The following is a 16,670-nucleotide window of genomic DNA, read 5'->3' as shown; positions in this document are numbered from 1 at the left end:
TTCAGTGTCGCCCAATTAGGCTACTTTTCTTCCCGTTGGGCTAGTTTGGGACTGGGCAGCTGCATGCTACCAGTCCTCTATGCTGCTGATACCGTTCCCTTTGCCTCGGGCAGCCCAGCCAGCAGTCGCAGAGTGATGACCTCATCGGCAGCAGCCAATCAGGGGCGACAGGTAAAACGAGGCCGCAGCCGAAGTACGGCAGGAAGTGGAAGGTGCACGCTGCTGTATAGAGGGAGCGCTGTGTGGGTTTTTTTTTTCATACTTCCATCGTGCAGCTCTCAGCTTTTGATTACACAGAGCTTTCTGCTTTCATCTCTCAACCTGCCGCATCCTCCGCTCATCTGAGCCCTGAATCTGCTGATCTCCTCACTTTACCCTGCTGACATCTCTTATCCCAGCTCCTGCCTGGGAAGGGGCAACAAGAGGTAAGAAGTGAGATTATAAGGGAAGAAACGTTTTTTGTGTGTCTGATTAGTTTTCTGAGGGAAGGGAAAAGAAAGCATAGCCCTATAAGATAGGTGGAGGACAAGAGGGGGATAGAAAGAGGGTTGGAGGAAAAATAGAGGATGTTGACAAGAGGACAAAGACAGATGAGGTTGAATGTGGGGTTCACACTTACCTGTTGAAGTCGTTTAGTGATTTTGTAAACCTCTATCATATTCCCCCTCAGCCATCTCTTCTCCTCGTTGAACTCCCCCTAACCTCTTTTTAGTTTTTCCTCATAGGGGAGCCATTCCATCCCCTTTATTATTTTGGTCACCCTTCTCTGTACCTTCTCCAGTGCAACTATATCTTTTTTGAGATGCAGCGACCAGAATTAAACACAGTATTCAAGGTACAGACTCACCATAGAGTGATACAGAGGCATTATGACATCCACTGTTCTATTTGCCATTCCCTTCTTAATTCCTAACATTCTGTTTGCTTTTTTGACTGTTGCAGCACACTGAGCCAACAATTTCTATGTATTGTCCACTATAACGCCTAGATCATTTTCCTGGGTGGTAACTCTGAACATGAAACATAACATTATGTAACTACAGCATGGGTATTTTTCCCTGTATGCATCACCTTGCACTTGTCCACATTAAATTTCATCTGCCATTTGGGCACCCAATCTTCCAGTCTTGCAAGGTCCTCCTGTAATTTATCACTATCCACTTATGATTTAACTATTCTGCAAATTTGATCACCTCATTCATCGTTCATCTTTCTAAAACATTTATAAACATATTAAAAAACAGATCCAAGGTATGCTACTGTTTCTCTCTCTCTGCTGAGAACACTGACCATTTCATCCTTCTCTGTTTCCTGCCTTTTAACCAGTTTGCAATCCACAAAAGAACATTTCCTCCCATCCCATGACTTTTTTTTAATTTTCTTAGAAGCCTCTCATGGGGGACTTTGTCAAACATCTTCTGAAAATCCAAATACACTACATCTACTGGCTCACCTTTAGCCACATGTTTGTTAAGCCCTACAGAAAAAAGTAGCAGATTTGTGAGGCAGGACTTCCCTTGGGTAAATTTGTGCTGGCTATGTATGTCCCATTAAACTTTGTCTATATGTTCTGTGATTTTGTTCTTTAGAATAATTTCCATGATTTTCCCAGCACTGAAGTCAAACTCATTAGTCTATAGTTTTCCCTGGAGGCCTTTTTAAATATCAGGGTTATATTGGGCAACTTCCAGTCTTCAGGTACATCAGATTATTTTAATGTAGTATTTCTTTGATAAAACCAACGAGGTATCAGCTGCTATAAGTTCCCTCTGGACTTATGCTGCTTCAAGATATCCTTGTCTGTGCAACGTGCTGTGTTTAGTCTCTGTGGAAAAAGTTTGTAAAGTCCAGAGGGAACTTTTAGCAGCTGATACCTCGTTGGTTTTATCAAAGAAATAACTGATGTAAATGGAAGCATCTTCTTCCTTTTTTTTTTTTGTTGTTAAGACAGCCCATGATGCTTCTTCCCTACCCCACGTCAGTTAGATATTGTTTTTGAAATAAAGAGCTACTCTTACCCCTTTCTATTTTATTTTTATTTTTATTGAATTTTCACAATTTTACAATAGTAAAACTATTTAGAAATTCTTGGGTTACATAAGAACATTCACTTAAGAATATATAATGATAACATTAAATTATTGAATATTTAACAATACAAGACTGTATTATAAAACAGAAATTTAACAAATAGTAATGTTATGAGGAAATACCACCCAAAATTATAATAAGAACATGGGGAGACCAAGAAATAGAATAAGAGCAGATCAAAAGAAAAATCGACTCTTACCCCTTCCTTGTCCTCTGTCCTTCCTTATTAAGATATAGCCCAGATCCCAATCATGAGACTCCGTGACCCATTTCTCTATAACAGCAACGATGTCCAGGTCCGCTTCCACCATTAGGGCCTGCAGGTCTGGGATTTTATTGCCCAGACTACGAGCATTTGTGGTCACAGCTTTCCAACTTTCCTCCTTTGGTTTGTCGCTCTTCCTAGTCAACTTTTCTGCTTTTGGAGCTGATTGATTGATTTAGTTATTTTCTCCGCCCACTTGCTGTGTTGCTCGGGGGGGGGGGGGGGGGGGGGGAATGCCAATTTCATTGGCCATCTCTGCCACCCCCACCTTTCAGTTTAAATGCCTGTTAATGTATGATCTGAATTTCTCGCTTAGCATCTTCTTTCCTGCCAAGGACAAATGTAAACCATCCTCAATCAATCATATAACCTTTTACTGCTCCATGCATGGCCCCAGCCTCCAATGCATCCAAAACCACTTTCTGTACACCAGGTTTTAAGCCTTACATTGAAGGTGTCCTTATGGCTTAGCCTTTCCTTCCCCTTTCCATGAACAGGTAATACTTCCGAAAAGGCAATGGTCTTTGCCATGTGTCTTACCTTCTTCCCTAGGTTTTGGAAACCATTTGTACTTCAAGGATACAATTTCTAGCAAGGTGGATGATGCTGATGTTGATATTGCAGTCTCTATTTTCTTCTATAATTGTACTGACTATCTGGTTGGTATTTTTATTGGCTGAGGATCCTGGAAAGGCATTTAATTGTTGGGTCCCCATCAAAATGATTTCCCAAATTGGTTTCTCTGACAGTCTCCCAGGAGAAACAGCTTCCTTTTATGACATTTGATAATGTAGATATCAGTCCCTTTTTTTTTTTTTTTTTTTTAACTAACAGTTACTTAAATATGAACTAGCAAGGATTCTAAAAATACTCTGGCTAGGAAAATATATAGAGATTTCAAACCATGCAAAAAAAACAAAACAGAAAATGCAGACGAACAAAAGAAAAATGTCAGCAAGAAATCAGTCTATATTATGGCTAACAAATAAAAATTCCACTTATCTGGCCACAAGCTCAGATGTCTGTCTTGGACAATAATCCCCTGTTTGGGGCCAGTGTTCCTTCTCATGCAAAACTGCTTCCAGAATCGCATCTCTGTAAGCAAACCCTTCTACTGAGTGGGGAGCTATAGTTCCAGGTCCTGCACGGGTGCATGGACTGAATACCAGGCAGGACTTAGACTTCCACCATCAAGAAGGAGAGAAGCTTCTAATTTTAAATGCAAAAAAATGGCTTAAACAGTGTTGATTAATAGACAGTGGCTGATGGACACAGACCAATGCATATAAGGCAAATGAAGGTGTTCAACAAGTAGTGCCTAGTATGAAGGTCTTAATTTAAATTGAAATGTCCTTTTATTAAGTTGGAGACTTTTTGTATTGGAGGACTTTGTGTATGTGAGATACAATATACACAACATTTTACTTACCCGGCTTTAGATCTGCTGGAAAAAGTCCTGGACAGACAAGCCCCCAAAATGTAATCAGTATTAGTAATGTACAGGCTCACTTTCCCAGAGCGTTGGATAGAGCAGAAGATAGACACAGAGGCAGTTATTCATATAATACAAATATATTTTATATAAGAGATAAGCTTGTTATAAAGTTTATATTACAAAGACTTGTGCAGCTGTTATACATTAAGCAAGACTTATTGACCTTGGCAACAAACTGAGCCCATATAAAAAAAGAAAAACAGAAAATACAGTAAGAAAAAAAAAGAAACATTCTATGCACCCATGGTGTGAGCCTAGAATGAGAAGTCATGTCTAACTCATGCCAGTAATACGGCTTCTAAGCCATGCACAAACCTGAGATTAGTCTTTGTAATTCCTATGTTCTGTAATTTACTTTACTGTTATTTTGTATTTATTCCTTTCTTTTCATCCCCTTTTATTTTAATTATTTGCTATGTTTCTTTGGCGACACGTAAAATTGTCAGGCCAGTAAAGTGATCTGAATTTGCTTGCTGCTTGTGAGAAAACGGAGCAGCCAGCTGGCCCAGCGCAGCCTGTCTGCCTACCCATCCCTCTGAATCTGCTGTCACCGCTGAACTCTTTCTCCATCTTGGCTTCGAATCGGAAGCTGCTGAAGGCCCCACTTCACCCTGCTAACGTGTGACTGGAGAGATCTGCAGACCACCACAGGAGGTAAGAGAGAAGACTAAGGGGAAGAGACTTTTTTTTTTTTTTTTGGCCTCGTGGTGACCGAGGATTAGGCTGGCGGTGGGGGGTGGGGGGGTGGGAGAAAGAGGTAAAATTGCACTGTGAAATAGGTGGGGGAAGAAAGGGATTTGGGAGAGAGGATATTGAGCACCATGGGAAGGGGCAAAGTCAGAGGGGTGTTGGGTAGAGGTAGAAAAGGCAGAGAGGGGTAGTGGCAGGAGAGGAAGAGAAGACTGTGGGGATAAAAAGGGAGTAGGGGATGGGAAAGATAAATGGGTTGGAGGCAGAGTTAGGGGGTGGGAGGTAGAAAGAGGAGTGAGTGGTGACTGGCATGGGTGTGAGCCCTTTATGCTGTGAACCTACGAGGCGAACTCGGGCAACTGGCGAACACACCCTTAGGTAGGTCCCAAGGGCAGTATAGAAAGCAAACTTCCAAGGGCATGCCAGGGTCAAGAAAGGCAGCAGGCTGGAGATACCGGGACAGATACCGGGGCAGCAGGCTGGAGATACCGGGGCAGCAGGCTGGAGATACCGGGACAGGCCAAGGGTTCGGGCAGGCAGCAAGCAAGCCAGTCAGAAGCAAAGCATTGTGGTCAGGTCCAAAGCAAGAGATCAGGTCTGGACGGCAGACAATCGTCTTCCCCCCAAAGCCAGAGGTCTGTAACAGCAAGTCAGGCCAAGGATGGATGAAGACACACAAGAAACACTGGACGAGGCAGCTGGGCTAAGCAAGGCTGGACAACAGGAAATCAGGCATAAGGAACCAGGACACAGGAACAATTGGGAACGCTGGAGCAGCACACACTGCTCTAGGTAGGAGACCCATTGCTGAGGCGAGGCAATGCTGTGGGGCCTTTGCTTAAGTAGCCCAACAGGGCCGACGACATCAGGAGGCGCTGCTCTGAGTTTCCCGCCGCGGGGCCTATATTATGCGCGCCCGCACCTAAGGGAGGCAGCATCACGAGCAGCGATGGTTGTGTCCTGCCCCAACAGGAGGCCTCCGTCAGCATCGGGCAGCAGCTTGCGGGGCAGTCCCATGAGACACCAAACGTAACAGGGCATGGGGAGAGTGGCTTGAGGAGGTGGGGCAAAGGGAGATGAGGGAGGTTGTTGAGGATTGGGAGGGGATACTGGTAGAGGTGGTCTTGTAGGGGGAGGGGAGGTGTCATATCAGGGCCATTGAAGCCCTTTATTTTTGGTACTTTTTCACACCCTTCTTCCCTGCCTCTCTCACCCCTTTTCCTCTCTCAGAATAATGATTAAAAAAAATGTAGGTACTGAGGGAGAATGTTGCTGTGTCAGCATTTACAATTAACTTAAAAAATCAGATCCGCTCCCAGTTGGACAAAGACAAATGCCAAAATGTCTTTCTGCATTTAAGGTGGCGAGGATAGGGTTTCAATATCTCAAGGTCTGAAATGTGTTTTCTATGTCCTCTTTAGAGAACCTTTGTCCTTGTTATCCAGAAATGTGAAAATAGTTATTTATTTATTTAAAAACCTTGTATTCTGCTGATCCCCAGATCTCAACAGTTTACAAAATCACACAACATTAAAATACAAGAATATCTCAGGAGCATGTAAACAACATTATCAAAAAAACAATTAACATAACACAGTACATAAGCTTAATATACTGTATTAAACAATAAGCAGCTCAAAACAAACAGGCATGGTACAAATTATATGCCTTCTGCAGGAATGATAACGAGTTTTGGGGTTGCTGCTACTTGGCCAAGTACCATACAGAATGACCAGAAATGCCGTGAATTAAGGATTGCAGTTTGTATTACTGATAAAACATCTATAAATGCAGTGGATAAGGTAGGGCGAAATTTGAAATTGGACTGTTTAAAATGCATTGTGCAGAATGCACATCAATTGTTAACTTCATTTTAGGACCATATTTCAAACAGTTGCTTGATGATGTCTGCACAACTCCATATTCTCTACTGATTGACAAATCAACTGACATTTCAGTGCAGAAACGTCTCTGCCTTTTGTATTAAATACTTCGGTCATGTTAACCAGAAATTTGTCAGCACATACTTTTGGTATGACTGAATAATCCCAAGCAAGTGCAACTGATATAGCACATGCTGATGTTAATTTCATACAAGGTAATGGTCTTAAAATTGAAAACCTTATTGGAATTGTCACAAATGGAGCTAGTGAAGTGTGAGGCAAGAATCACTCTGTTGTGACAGTTTTAAGAGAGACCCAGCCTGCTCTACAACTGATACGTTGTAGGTGCCATTCCCTTGATGTTGTTGCACAAAAGGCATGCAAAACCTTCCTGGCAACTTGGACTTTATGATCAAGGCTCTCCAGTGATGTTTTTCCATTGTTTTCAATATTGGCTCCACATTCAATTTGTAAAGTAGGAATACAAGAGCCAGGCCTGTGATTTATCTAAATTCAATCTTAACAGAGAAAAGGCAGGAAAGGTTCTTAACTTCAACAATATCAATAGGGTTTGGGTTTTTTTGGTGTGTGAAAGACACCAACAAATCATCTGCAAACATGGCAATCTTCATTTCAGATTATTATTTCCTAGCAATGGATTCCACGCTTAAAATAAATAAAAGGGAGGATAAAATTAGTCATAAGAATATAAGAAATTGCCATGCTGGGTCAGACCAAGGGTCCATCAAGCCCAGCATCCTGCTTCCAACAGTGGCCAATCCAGGCTACAAGTACCTGGCAAGTATCCATAGGTTTTAGGGCCCTCATCTTGTCCCCACCAGCCTCTCTCTCTCCTCACCAATCTCTCCCCCTTTCAGCCTTCACCCAGCAGTCAAATTTTGTAGTTTGCAGACACAGGCCTGCAAACACATTTTCAAAGGAGATCTCCCCATACTTTCCCTCTGAATATTTCAGGGCTGCAAATTTAACATGTGAAGAACTCAAAATGATCTCTGGCACTTGTCTCTCCCTTCTGCCTTGAACCGCAGCAGCTCTCTCTCATGATTCCTAGAAGACATATATCCCTCCTTTTGTGGCCCTTTTCCAAGTATCTTCCCTCTCCTCCCTGTTTCTCCTCCACCCATGCCTATTCCTGAGTGCCTTCCCTCCTGTCCTTCCTCCCACTCTTGCTTACCCCCAACCATGAGCGCTTCCCAAGTGTGTTCCCTATGGGATTTCTCGCTTTCCCTTCTCCTCCCCATCAAAGAAAGCTTAACCAACACCATCGAACTCTGGGACACCCTTGCCACCCAAATAAAGAACCTCCTCTCTCAGATCTCCCTCTGCCTCAACGACAAAAAAACTGAAATACTACACATAACTAACAAATCCTCTACTAGAACCGACAGTGACCTCTCCTCTAACCAACCACACACCCTCCTCACCAACGAGGTCAGAAATCTCGGCTTCACCCTCGACTCGGATCTCAATATGAAAAAACACATCAGCAGGACAATCAAAGAGGGCTTCTTCAAGCTACAAGTCCTAAAAAAACTCAAACCTCTCCTCTTCCACCATGATTACCGCACTGTGTTACAATCCCTCATACTTTCCAAGCTAGACTACTGTAACTCCCTCCTCACCGGACTGCCTGCCTCCACACTAAAACCCCTCCAACTGCTACAAAATGCAGCAACCAGATCACTCACAAACATCAACCGCTTAGCACACATCACCCCTATACTAAAAGAACTCCACTGGCTCCCCATACCCCACCGGTCACAATACAAAATTCTCACCTTACTTCATAAAACCATCAGCAACCAAAACATCAAGTGGACAAACGACCCTCCCCAACTACTCAACAGCCAGAAAAATCTGCGATCTCAAAACTCAGGCCTTCTTATCATCCCTCCCCCCAAACTAGCACACCTCTCCTCCATCAGACAACGCACCTTCTCTGTAGCGGGCCCCACACTCTGGAACAAGCTTCCCTCCCAACTCAGACTGGAACCCTCCCTCCACTCTTTCAAAAAGAAATTAAAAACCTGGTTATTCCTAAACGCCTACCACCACCCCACCTAACCCACCCCCCCCATTTAACACCCTCCGTCTCCCCTGCTCAAATGTTTATACTGAAACATGTGCCCCCTCAAGACTCCCCGCCACTCGATTATTTAAAGCTCGTTCCCTAAATTTTTTATTACATTGTATACTTAGTTCCAACTAGTTATTGTTAAATGCAAATTTTTTTTTGTTACATTGTATACTCAGTTCCAACCAGTTTTTGTTTAATGTAAAATAGTACGACCCTTGTCATACTATTCCAATTGTTGTCATGTGAACCTATATGATGTACGCCAACGAATGTCGGTATATAAAAGCAAATAAATAAATAAATAAGACCCCTTTCTGTGTGCGTTCTCTTCTGCCATCTATCCCCCATGGCTATTCTGCTCAGTAGGTTTTCTCCCTCATTTTCAGGCCAGCAGGATGGCCAACACACACAAAGCAATGCTCAGAATTGCCCCCTCGTTCGGTTGTATGGAGCAACAGATGATAACATAAGATATGCTCTATTGGGTCAGACCAAGGGTCCATCAAGCCTAGTATCCTGTCTCCAGTAGTGGCTAATCCAAGTCAAAAGTACCCAAACATTAAATAGATCCCATGCCGGCAACAAGCAGTGACTATTCCCTATTGATTAATAGCAGTTTATGGCCTTCTCCTCCAGGTACTTATCCAAATCTTTTTTAAACCCAGTTACACTAGCTGCCTTAACCACATCCTCTGGCAACAAATTCCAGAGTTTAATTATGCATTGAGTGAAAAAGGATTTTCTCCAATTTGTGTTAAATGTTCTACTCGTTTTAAATATGCTACTTGCTAACTTCATGGAGTGTCCCTTAGTCCTTGTGTTATCCGAAAGAGTAAATAACCATTTCACATTTACCCTTTCAAGACCTCTCATGATTTTAAACACCTCTATCATATCCCCCTCAGCCGTCTCTTCTCCAAGCTGGAAAGCCCTAACCTCTTTAGCCTTACATCATAAGGGAGCTGTTCATGCCCTTTATTATTTTGGTTGCCCTTCTCTGAACTTTCTCCAGTGCAGTATATCATTTTTTGAGATGCGGCGACCAGAACTGCGCACAGTATTCAAGGTGTTGTCTAACCCTTGAGCTATGCAGAGGCATTATGACATCTTTCGTTTTATTTGCCATTCCCTGCCTAATAATTCCTAACATTCTGTTTGCTTTTTTGACTGACACAGCACACTGAGCTGATGATGCCCAGATCTTTTCCCTGGCTGGTAACTCCTAAGATGGAATCTAACATCGAGTAGTAAAGGTGTTGGCAGCAGTGCACTTCCACTCCTTCTGGCATGACTGCAGGCTTTTGATTGCAGCAATCAAGTGCACATTTCCTTGCTTTCTCCCTGCACTTGCTTGCTTCTCAGTGAGGTTTCAGCTTCGTTGTGGCTGACATGAACTTCACTCTCCCCCCTCCCCCCCTCCCCCTCTCTTTGCAGGTTTGGGATCCTCGAAGCCACCATCTTTCTCTCCTCTTGGTGTGGGATGAGGCAGGGAGTTTAGGCAGCAGCCTTAGAGCAGAGCCCATAAGAAGCGAGGTCATGCAACGCTTTCTCAGCAGCTGCTCTGGTTGCTTCCCTTCTGGCGTAACCCCCCTGTGATGCTCTTGTGGAGCTCGGATTGGGAACCGTTGATCTAACCCAAGCCTTGGTGCTGTAGCTTCTGCGCCTGTTCCTGTATCATCATTATCTGGAGACATCAATGTGTGATGCTCCTGGTGCCAGATCTGGTTTCAGTTTCCCTGTAAAGTAGTGTAGTTGTCACATTTATCCACTTGAATGCAAGGAAATAAAAATCAATAAGCAAGAAAAATGAGGTGAGACCTTTTTTTTATCAGACTAACCTAATATATTTCTGTAGACCTGCAAAGAGCTGGAAACAGAATGTCAGCTACACTGATAACGATTGCCTGGGGAGATTTTCCCTGAAGTTTTAAGCATGCAATTGTTGGGCTATAAAGGAACAGTTTCTTTTACAATAAATCTAAGATTACTAAACAGTAATCTTGAATTCTCTTCATTTGTTTAGAAGCCTTGGATACTTTGTTTTTGCCCATTGAAGCAGATCATAGTAAGCTGCTAATCTGACAGTGGTTCTGTGTGTGTCGTAGATATGTCAGTAGGCAAAGCTTTCGTGTTGTCCTGCCAGACCAGGCTAGATGCGTGGACTTGTTCTCACCCACCAGCAGAAGGAGGCAGAGAACGCTTTCTTTTCTACTAACATCACCTTTTCCTATATATCCTGGGGTAGCAGGCAAGAGTAGTCGTCTGCCTCCAGAAGATGGTGGTGAAAAGGAGCAGCTGGCAGAAGAGAGCAGACAGCTGGGAAGGAAGGAAGCGTAACCACAGGGCAATGGTCCAGGAGTGGATCTCTCGCCTGATTAAGGAGTACTACCGAGTGGAGGGCTTCCAGAATGGTGGACAGGTTTGGCTGTTTCTTTCTCACTCAGTAACTCCAGTTCCCAGTTTGGGCCTGGTGTGGTGGCAGAAGAAAGCAGACAGCTGGGGAAAAAACAATGCTGCCTGGTGCAGCTCCTTAGTGGGACCCACTAAGGCCTGGTGGCTGCAACTAAATCCTCTACCCCCACTGAATTGCAACAATGATTGGGGGGGGGGGGAGAACGGACGTTTGGCCAGTGCAGGATCAGATAGCAGAGTACCATAGCAGGCTGCGCTAAGGAGGCATTATCAGTTCAGAGCCATGCCATTTGGCCTAGCCATGGTCCCACAAACCTTACCCAGGTTAATGGTGGTAGTGGCAGCATTTCTGTAGAAGGAAGAAATACTGGGCCTATCTGGATGAATGGATAATCCATTCAAGAGAGCCAACAGTACACTCAGAGCCCTGCAGATAGTAGAATCCTTGAGATGGACGGTGAACCAGCCGGAGAGCCAACTGGAGTTCTCGCAATCTTTTAGTGTATCTGGGAGTATGTTTGGATACCAGAGCAGGGAAGGTCTTCATGACCCCAGAGAGAATTGGAAAGCTGCAGACACAAGTAAGGGGCCTACTGGAATCCAGGTCCTCCTTCCGCCTCCCCCCACCCCCACCATGCTGATTTGCCTCTGGGTATTGGGATCAGTGGCAGCGACCATAGACCTGGTGCTTTGGGCGAGAGCCTATATGCAGGCTTTCTGTCACTGTGGTCCTCACAGTCATAAGGCTATGAGGGAGTTCTCATAATGACAAAAGAAACCAGAATAAGCCTGAGATGGTGACTGGCCGAAGCCAGTTCATAGAAGGGAATTGACATGGTGAGACCACACCTTGTATACTGTGTGCAGCAGTCAAAAAAAGCAAACAGAATGTTGGGAATTATTAGAAAGGGAATGGTGAATAAAATGGAAAATGTCATAATGCCTCTGTATCGCTCCATGGTGAGACCCTACCTTGAATACTGTGTACAATTCTGGTCGCCGCATCTCAAAAAAGATATAGTTGCGATGGAGAAGGTACAGAGGAGGGCGACCAAAATGATAAAGGGAATGGAACAGCTCCCCTATGAGGAAAGGCTGACGAGGTTAGGGCTGTTCAGCTTGGAGATGGCTGAGGGGGGATATGATAGAGATGTTTAAAATCATGAGAAGTCTAGAACGGGTTAATGTGACTCAGTTATTTACTCTTTCAGATAATAGACTAGGGGGCACTCCATGAAGTTAGCATGTGGCACATTTAAAACTAATTGGAGAAAGTTCTTCTTCACTCAACGCACAATTAAACTCTGGAATTTGTTGCCAGAGGATGTGGTTAGTGCAGTTACTATAGCTGTGTTTAAAAAAGGATTGGATAAATTCTTGGAGGAGAAGTCCATTACCTGCTATTAATTAAGTTGACTTAGAAAATAGCCACTGCTATTTTCCTGCTATTTTCCTGAAGACTGGAGGATAGCAAAAGTAACCCCAATATTTAAAAAGAGCTCCAGGGGCGATCCGGGAAACTACAGACCGGTTAGCCTGACTTCAGTGCCAGGAAAAATAGTGGAAAGTGTTCTAAACATCAAAATCACAGAACATATAGAAAGACATGGTTTAATGGAACAAAGTCAGCATGGCTTTACCCAGGGCAAGTCTTGCTTCACAAATCTGCTTCACTTTTTTGAAGAAGTTAATAAACATGTGGATAAAGGTGAACCGGTAGATATAGTATACTTGGATTTTTCAGAAGGCGTTTGACAAAGTTCCTCATGAGAGGCTTCTAGGAAAAGTAAAAAGTCATGGGATAGGTGGCGATGTCCTTTCGTGGATTGCAAACTGGCTAAAAGACAGGAACAGAGAGTAGGATTAAATGGGCAATTTTCTCAGTGGAAGGGAGTGGACAGTGGAGTGCCTCAGGGATCTGTATTGGGACCCTTACTGATCAATATATTTATAAATGATCTGGAAAGAAATATGACGAGTGAGATGATCACATTTGCAGATGACACAAAATTGTTCAGAGTAGTTAAATCACAAGCAGATTGTGATAAATTGCAGGAAGACCTTGTGAGACTGGAAAATTGGGCATCCAAATGGCAGATGAAATTTAATGTGGATAAGTGCAAGGTGATGCATATAGGGAAAAATAACCCATGCTATAATTACACAATGTTGGGTTCCATATTAGGTGCTACAACCCAAGAAAGAGATCTAGGTGTCATAAAAATTGTCGGCTCAGTGTGCTGCAGCAGTCAAAAAAGTAAACAATGTTGGGAATTATTAGAAAAGGAAAGGTGAATAAAACGGAAAATGTCATAATGCCTCTGTATCGCTCCATGGTGAGACCGCACCTTGAATACTGTGTACAATTCTGGTCGCCGCATCTCAAAAAAGATATAATTGCGATGGAGAAGGTACAGAGAAGGGCTACCAAAATGATAAGGCGAATGGAACAACTCCCCTATGAGGAAAGACTAAAGAGGTTAGGACTTTTCAGCTTGGAGAAGAGACGACTGAGTAGGGATATGATAGAGGTGTTTAAAATCATGAGAGGTCTAGAACGGGTAGATGTGAATCGGTTATTTACTCTTTCGGATAGTAGAAAGACTAGGGGGCACTCCATGAAGTTAGCATGGGGCACATTTAAAACTAATCAGAGAAAGTTCTTTTTTACTCAACGCACAATTAAACTCTGGAATTTGTTGCCAGAGAATGTGGTTCGTGCAGTTAGTATAGCTGTGTTTAAAAAAGGATTGGATAAGTTCTTGGAGGAGAAGTCCATTACCTGCTATTAAGTTCACTTAGAGAATAGCCACTGCCATTAGCAATGGTTACATGGAATAGACTTAGTTTTTGGGTACTTGCCAGGTTCTTGTGGCCTGGATTGGCCACTGTTGGAAACAGGATGCTGGGCTTGATGGACCCTTGGTCTGACCCAGTATGGCATTTTCTTATGTTCTTATGTTCTTATGCTATTACTAGCAATGGTAACATGGAATAGACTTAGTTTTTGGGTAATTGCCAGGTTCTTATGGCCTGGATTGGCCTCTGTTGGAAATAGGATGCTGGGCTTGATGGACCCTTGGTCTGACCTAGTATGGCATTTCTTATGTTCTTATGAGCCTCCACAGTGGATAACAGTCACTAAAGGTGCAAGCCTATTAGGCTGGGAAGCACACTGTGGACTGCAGATAGCGTTTGGCCTCTGGTCACCAAACGAAGCAGCTTGGACAATAAATCGGATTAGCCCTAATTCATTTCGTGCTCATAATAGAAGGGCTAGAAGTCGAGATAATGTCGAACAAATGCCACAGCAGCAGTATATGCAAATGGGGAGGGCACTGGCAGCAGTGGTAAAGCCTTTGTTAGCCTGGGTGGAAAGACACCTCGGGAAGCTGTTGGCATTACACATTGCAGGAGGGGACAATGCAAACGGACTTCTTGAGCCGCCATACTCTGGCTCGGGGTAAATGGGAACAGGCACAAATAGCATTCGCACAGACCATGAACATAGGGGTGTTGTCCCTGGTGGGGCCTGATGGCAATTCAGCTGAATACCAAAGTTGGGAAGTTTTTCAGCCAAAGGAAAGAACTGTCCTAAAAAGGGCTGGAGGTACTGATGCAACAATGGCCAGAGGATGACCTGTTATAGAGCTTTCCCCCTTGGCCTCTAATAGGAAGGGCTCTTTGCAGGCTAGCAGACCATCCAGGCTGAATTATTTTAGTAGCACTGGATGGCTTCAGATGTCCATGGTATGGGGGATCTAGTCAAGTTCCAGAGGGGAAGGCTTCTCAGTTTTCCCTTGAACAGGGGCTTACTTCATCGAGGCGAAGTAGTCGTAAAAGATCCATCTCTGTTCTGTTTCTTGGCTTGGCTATTGAAAGGGCAAGCCCTGTGCAAGTGAGGGTACTTGGAAGTAGTTATTTCACTATTACTTAAAGCAAGGATAATGTTTGAGGCTCAGTGCTGTCTCCCTTTTACAGCAGAGACCTCAAGGATATTGGAGTTCCTCCAAGAAGGCCAGGATGAGGAGCTGGCACCAAACTATTTAAAGGTCCACGTGTCCGCATTTGCATGCTACAGGGGACAGGTTAGGAGAGGCTCTTTGGCTGCACGTTCTGACATATGCTTCCCCCCTAAAAAACCAGACTGTCTTCTAGTACTGAGATCCATGGTGGCAGCGCCTTTTGAGCTACTGAAGAGAGCATCTCTCTTTAGGATATGACCTTGAAGATTAGTCTTTCTAGTAACCATCTGTTCAGCAAGGAGAATTTCAGAATTGCAGGCACCCCTATTTAGTAACTTCAGAGGAGAAAGTCACAGTTTGCCTGGTACCATCATTTTTATCCGAGGTAGTGTCAGAGTTTTTCCACCTCAATCGAGCCATCTCCTTGCCCTCCTCGTTTAGTTCAGCAGAATGTGCGAGACAGGAAAAGGACCTACATCTACTAGATGTTTGCAGGGTGCTGCTGTGGTATCTAAAGGGCATGAATCTGTTCTGGAGGCTTGGGGGTAGCCGAAAAGGGGAGGCAGCATCAAAGGCCCCTATTGCTCGATGAATTAAGGAGGCAATTGCCTCTGCATACACTGCTAAGGGTAAGCAGATTCTGGTGGGCTTGAGGGTTCACTCTACCAGAACACAGGCCTCACCCTGGGTAAAGGGTAGGCTGGTGTCCCCAGAGGAGACTTGTAAGGCAGCAATTTGGGCAGCCCTGCATTTTTTTACCAAGTATTACAGATTGGATTTACGAACCACGGAGGACGCAGTCTTTGACTAGTTTTCTCAAGGTGGCCTTGGCTTCTCCCTGCCTGAGCTAGGCACTGCTTGGGTATGTCCCATGCATCCAGACTGGTCTGGCTGGATGATAAGAGAGGTGAAACTTATGTACCCATTAATTTCCTTTCTTTTGAGTCCTGACAGGCAAATCTAGGACCCACTCGGAATCTAAGGGGGAAAAAAAAGAGAAAATAAAACATAGAAAATATGTAGAAGAAAGGGGAGATGGGGTAAATAAGTACATAATAGAATAAGGGACTAGTCACAGACCAATCAGTAAGTTAGCTCTGAAGGAGGAAGGGCAGGAGGACCTGTCCATCATTTCTGAAATAATTTTATGGATTGTTTGAATATGGGATCAGGAGGGGCAGCCCTTATTTGTAATAAGCCTGGGCAAAAGACTACTGATGTGCTTGCCTGCTACTCTAGGATATATATGAGGTGATATCACTAGAAAAGTGTCCTCTGCCTCCATCTGCTGGTGAGTGAATGAAAGCCCATGCATCTGGATTGTCTATAAGGACTCAAGGAAAGGAAATTAACAGGTACATATACATTTCACCGTTTAAATACTGTAAAAGATAACCCTTCATAAAAGGTGTAGTATTAATTAGTATAGAATATACTGTGTGCTAATTCAGTTATTTAAGATTATGTTTAGTTAATGTGACAAGTGATAGTAAACTTGTAGATGTGCTTCTTGATCCTTCAGGTTCCTCTGGGAATGCAGGTCTCCTTGTGTACTTTCTGCACTCGTAATCACCAAATTATACCCTGAACCTGCAGTTATCATTTCCTTTAAGACTATTCTGCATTAGTGAAATTTTAAATGTCAATATTTACCTTTTATATTTGTTAATTACAACTGTGCTAATCAAATACATATATTTGTATGCAGTTGCCAAGTTTGATTGTGTACTGTTTTCTAATGCTTTCTTCTTTTTTTTTTTTTTTTATATTC

General features: G+C 43.5%; 1 protein-coding gene across 2 annotated transcripts in view; it reads left to right on the top strand.

The window, feature by feature from the left end:
* Positions 1-209: 209 nt before the first annotated feature.
* Positions 210-16,670, top strand: part of DDX24 (DEAD-box helicase 24) — a 42,662-nt gene continuing 26,201 nt past the window's right edge. Inside the window, exons 1-2 of one of the 2 annotated variants that reach the window (XM_029597865.1) lie at positions 210-425; positions 4,298-4,505. The gene's annotated coding sequence lies outside the window, so the exon portion shown is untranslated. The remainder of the gene's footprint in view (positions 426-4,297; positions 4,506-16,670) is intronic. The other variant, XM_029597866.1, reaches the window with a different exon arrangement.

Source organism: Rhinatrema bivittatum, chromosome 4 (assembly GCF_901001135.1).
Source record: "Rhinatrema bivittatum chromosome 4, aRhiBiv1.1, whole genome shotgun sequence".
NCBI lineage: Eukaryota > Metazoa > Chordata > Amphibia > Gymnophiona > Rhinatrematidae > Rhinatrema > Rhinatrema bivittatum.
Note: the sequence above shows the minus strand (reverse complement) of the source record. Positions and strands in the feature narration are given on the sequence as shown.